This window comes from Lonchura striata, chromosome 4 (genome assembly GCF_050655825.1).
Source record: "Lonchura striata isolate lonStrDom1 chromosome 4, ASM5065582v1, whole genome shotgun sequence".
In the NCBI taxonomy this organism is placed as follows: domain Eukaryota; kingdom Metazoa; phylum Chordata; class Aves; order Passeriformes; family Estrildidae; genus Lonchura; species Lonchura striata.
In genome coordinates, this window is record NC_140706.1 from 49,858,894 (window position 1) to 49,864,198 (window position 5,305).

General features: G+C 49.1%; 1 long non-coding RNA gene across 1 annotated transcript; it reads left to right on the plus strand.

Annotated features, from left to right (window-relative positions):
- The first annotated feature begins 870 nt into the window (after positions 1 to 870).
- Positions 871 to 4,917, plus strand: LOC146767631 (uncharacterized). Its single transcript, XR_014954871.1, has 2 exons — positions 871 to 1,431; positions 2,890 to 4,917. It is a non-coding gene; the product is annotated as an uncharacterized LOC146767631 (long non-coding RNA).
- The last annotated feature ends 388 nt before the right edge of the window (positions 4,918 to 5,305 follow it).

The following is a 5,305-nucleotide window of genomic DNA, read 5'->3' on the forward strand; positions in this document are numbered from 1 at the left end:
GGGGTGACATACATGGCTCTAATGTCCCATCTTGAATCAATCCTTTTATTATGGGAGTTAACCCCTGTTTTCCTTCAGCTGAGATGGGGTATTGACGGACTCGAATGGTTGTAATTTCGGGTTTCATTTTTATCTTTATCGGCGGTATATCTAATAAGCATCGACCACCTTCTTCTGCCCATACCTGGGAATCTATTTCTTTCTCATCTTTGGTATTTAATCTCATAATTGTTGCTACCATCTTCCCTTCTTTTGGAACTAAAGAACTTTATTTGTAAATCACGGCTGAGTAAATTACACTTCAAATTAGGCATAAATAGTAAATCAACACATCCTACCCTTGAATTTCCTCTTACTATTACTTGTTTAATTATGGGTACTTCAAATGGACTACTGCTTGCCCCTCTTACTTTACAAGTTGTTCTACCAAGTTCACTACTGTAGCTATCATGCTGGCATGGTAGCGTGGAGGAAGGTTTAAGAAAGGCCTTAGGAACGGTAAACTGAGGAAAAGGATACATTCATGTATGCCCCATTGTTTTAGAAAGGCCTTGGGAATGGTAAACTGAGGGAAAAGATACATTTATGTATGCTCCACTGTTTCGGGAAAGTCCCGCTTCAGCATTCCTCTGTAAACCCCCTTCTCCCCACCCCTGAGCAGTTCCCATTGGACCTGGCCCCTGGGGTGGTTCTGATGTGCCTTAGCTGAACACTGTCTCTATTGTTTAGACCGTATCTCTTAATTTTGCTGTATAAAACTGTATCTGGGCAATAGCCCGGGGCCTTTGGTCCCTGCAATGCTTCAGGCAATACAACCTCTCTGGACAAGCATACCATTGGTCTCTCTTGGTCTCTTTATCTCGAATCCTAGCGGCGACTGAGGCAACGCTGCTGCTCGGACCGTGCTAACCCAGCCGCTGCTCGGTAAGCCCAGGGCAGCGGAACCACGGCAAACCCCGGCCCCAAGAGGGGACAGCTAGCCGGAGGGTCCCGGGGGGCCGGGGAGGGACGGGGGACAGCAGCAAGGAACCCCCGAAAGCAACAAGTGGCAGTCCAAAGAGAAGCAACAAGCGGCGCACCAACGTTGGGCTTTGCATTGGTCTGAGCGAGCGAGGCCCCAGCCGTCGTGGACAGCCCACTGGCTAGGAGCTTTTCCAGATGCTTTGCAGTGTCACCGCGAGCAACAGAGCGGAGAGCGGTGCGAATAAGCCGCCACGCAGGCTGTCAGTTCCGCGGGGAGAAGCTCTTGGATCACGCTGGTGGTGGGGCATTTGCCTCTCCACACAGCCCGGCGGGACTGTTGCCGTGGAGACAGACGCCGATTTCTGTCTGGCGCGGTCTCCACGGGTCGGACGGCACCTCCCAACACCTGGAAAACCGCCCGCGGAGTCGGGAATCGTTGCTGCAGCGGTGTCTAAAGGACGGCAGTGGGTGAGTCTCGGTACTGGGGGGCAGGGGCCCGGCCAGGAGACATCGGCTCTCTTGTGCCCGAGGGGGGACACGCCAGCGCGCAGGTGTGACGGGAGTCTCCGTCGTAGCTTTAGAACTTGGGGTTTGCTGCAGTAATTGGTTGAGATTTGCTGTGAAGGTAGCGATGGGTGTTACGCTGACTACACAGCAGAAAGAGATTTATAAGCAAGTTCAGGAGCCCCTGCAGAGTGCAGGTGTCAAATTTCCTAAGAGCCTTGTGAAAGAGTTTGTCAGATGGTTATCAGTAAGTTTTCCCGAGGTAACAGAGCAAGTAGTGAGAGAAGACGATTTTGGAAGAGTGTGGGTGCAGTGCTGATTGAAAGGACAAAGGCAGGAGATCCCTCAGTGAAAGAAGGTTTTATGAGAATGTTTTTGTTCATTTACAATGTTGTGAAAGAGAGTGCAGACACTCAGTGCGCCCGGGGAGCAGAAAAGCGCCCTGTTGCGTCCCCTGTGTCTCCCCGCGCCCCCTGCGGTGAAAAAACTAACCGTGCAGATGTAGATTTAGTTTCTAACCCTTCTCCGCCTCCTGCTTTCGCTCCCGCAGCTGAAAATCCATGCTTTGCACCCCCCATCCCCCTCGTGCAGCCACCAAAACATGGAGGCGGCCACGCGGTGCTCCCGGTGCTCCCTGTGCCAGCCCACATACCCCTTCCTTCGCCCGTCCCCGATCCCAACCCCTCCTCCCTTGCGGCGATCCAGCCCCCGGTTCAGCCCATGGTTCAGCCCACATTCCAGCCCACATTCCAGCCCCCGGTTCAGCCCTCAGCTCCTCCCCTCGCAGTTGCATCACCACCCCCTGCCCCCTGCCCCGCTCCACACGGCCCCGCCGGCTGCGGCCACTCCCACACAAGCCGGCCCGCCTCCCTCTCCCTCTCCCGGTCTCTCTGGCAACGGCAGCACCGACACTGTCAGCGCGGGGAACCGGGAACTGGTCAGAGACACCGACCGTGCGTTCCTGACCCCTGTGATCTATAATGCCAGGGGACAGAACGCCAAATGGGAGCCCCTTTCGTATGATAGTATTAGGGAACTTTGCAAAACAAAGCGTGAGTTTGGGGAAAGAAGTGATTTTTTTAAGAGCATTTTAAAAGCTACTCTAAGCTCTAAAACATATGTCCCTGCTGACTTGAAACATCTTTTCAGTTGCTTGCTCCCTCAGTCTGAGTTTAGATTGTGGGAAAGAACCTGGAGAAGGCTTGCAGGACATCTCCTCCCAGAGATTCTGCAAAATCCAAGTCATTCCACAGATACAGAGGATGAGGAAATCACTTTAGAACATCTAGTGGGTGAGGGTGATTGGAGCCAAGCTGAAAAGCAAGCAGCAGGCATTCCCAGGGCAGTGTTGGACCTGTCCAGGGATGCAGCAGAACGTGCATTTTTTAACATGCCTTCTAAAGAACCTGTTGTTTCTTATAGTGCTTTGAAGCAGTCTGTTGCAGAACCATTCCTGGATTTTGTGGATCGAGTGCGAGCCTCTGTGGAAAAAAGGGTGCAAAATCCAGAGTTCCAAGACCAGCTTATATTAGAACTTGTCACCACAAATGCAAATGAAGTCTGTCAGCGAGTCATCCTGGCTCTTCCATCATTGCCTCCCCCCACACTCGATCAGCTCATCGAGGAGTGCACCAGGAAAGCTGTGCTGAGGACAGAGGACTCAGTGATAAAACCACGGGAAAGGGTGGTTGCTACAGCAGCAGCAACCCCGAGGACTCCAGGGTCTGAAGGGCCTCCTCAACAAGGGGGGAAAGTGGGAGGGGGGGGAATATTTTTCCTTTATACTGGCAGAGCAAATTGTATCTTTTTCAGAGTTAGTTTACTTTGTTATATGATTTTATCTTTCTTTCAGACTAGCAGAATGTCAATTTCCACATTCCTGCTCATCGTTTAGTTCCAGGGAATGGTCATCTACCCTTCCATGGTGGATGCATGGATTGTTCCACAGCCCAAGAAAAATGTGTGGGTCACGCTAGCCCAAGCCTTGCAACAAGATCTTATGTGTTTGTCCACTGCCTCAGCAGAAAATCCAATGTCCACATGTTTAATAGGGGTGCCAAGTAAGGAGGATGAGTTCCCAATTGATCTGGTCCATTTGCAAAAGCAGGTGAACGAAAATAAAATACCTAAAGGTGCAGGACAAGTTAAAGCACCAGTGCGAAATCCCCTCATTTTGTGGCAAGGATGGGTCTCACATTTGCCCACTGCTGAGGGAGAGCCCCAGGAATTAAAACTCCTAGGCTCTGCAAAAGCTGAATTCTGCATTCAATTTGATTTTTCCCCAACCAAAGAAGTAAAATTATATGAGCATGTCAAACAGGACAAGGTAGAATTCAGAGCAGGTCAATGGTGCACAGCTGTCTATAAGCTGAAATTTACATCCACCACTGATTTCCGTCCACGCAAGCTGGACAAGGGAATGTTTCTTATCTGTGGGGACAGAGCATACCCAGGAATCCCCTCTTGTCTTATTGGAGGTCCATGCACTTTTGGGCATCTGACCCTTGCTTCCCCCAACCTGACCCAAATTCCAATTGGGCAAGCAAAAGGTGAGAAAAAGATTACTAAGCGGAGTGCAAGTCAATTTGATGAACATTGTGATGCAGGAATTTACCATTGGGCAAAATCCAAAAGAGTTGCCGTCTCTGTGTTTTTACCATGGGTTGCGGCAGCCAAAGCATTGAGTGAATTAGGCAATCTAGAATGCTGGGTGACAAAGCAGGCAAATTTAACATCAGCAGCCCTGAGTGACCTCCTAGAAGATGAGGAAATAACCAGGAAGGCTACCCTCCAAAATAGGACAGCTATTGATTTCCTGCTGTTGGCACATGGTCATGGATGTAAAGAATTATATGGGTTGTGTTGTTTTGATCTGTCATCTAAAAGTCAGAGTGTCCACTCGTCCATTCAGAAAATGAGAAGCCTCACTGGGAGTATGAAGCAAGAAAATGAGGATTGGTTTAAAACTCTGTTCAAAGACTAGGATCTTTCTGGGTCGGCAGTGTCTCTTTTAAAAGACATCTTTTACTTTCTAGTTGCATTGTTTTTAGTTCTGTTAGCATTTGGGATTTGAAGAGAGCCTGACAGAGGAATGGTTGAACGACAAGGGACATGATACTGTAAAATTAATGCAAATAGGGAGGGCTACGTGACTGCTGCAAAGTTCGCATGGCCCTGAAGAATAGATGATGTGCAGAAAGCAGGATATTGAAACTGCTTGGTATGTAGAAGTAGATAGAGAAGAACAAAGGAGTACTAAGCTGTTCTAACTGCAAGGCCAGCTAGACAGGCATGTATCTTTCACAAAGATAGTTTTAAGATAATAGTACAAGTCACATAGCAACCAATCATGAGCTTGGTTTTTGCAATATGTATGAGCTAATTAACAAACATATATAAACTGTGTAATCTGTCACAATAAACTGAGACTTGATGATCATGATATCATGAGTCTTGTCTCCCGCGGCATTTTCCCTCTAACAACTGGCGCCCGAAAGCTGGGACCTGATCCGAGCCTAAGGCGAGAGAGGTGCTGCGTTGGAGTTCGGGTCCTGCGGCTGGAAGGACGGCGAAAATAAAGAGAAGAGGCAAAACGCTCTTCTCCGCGCCCTGAGTGACCGTAGAAGCGGGCTCAGCCGATACGTGCTGCCGAAGCCTGAAGGAGCCAGCAACGGTACCGACGTAATCATGGAAAGGCAAGCAGCATATGATTTATTTAGTGCTTCTCTTATAAAAAGGCAGATTAGGGGGATTGACTTAGATAAGGATCTCCCTTCGCTATTGCATCATGCTGAGTCTTACGGCTTTTTCGTTAACCCCCATAGTGTTCCTAAACTTT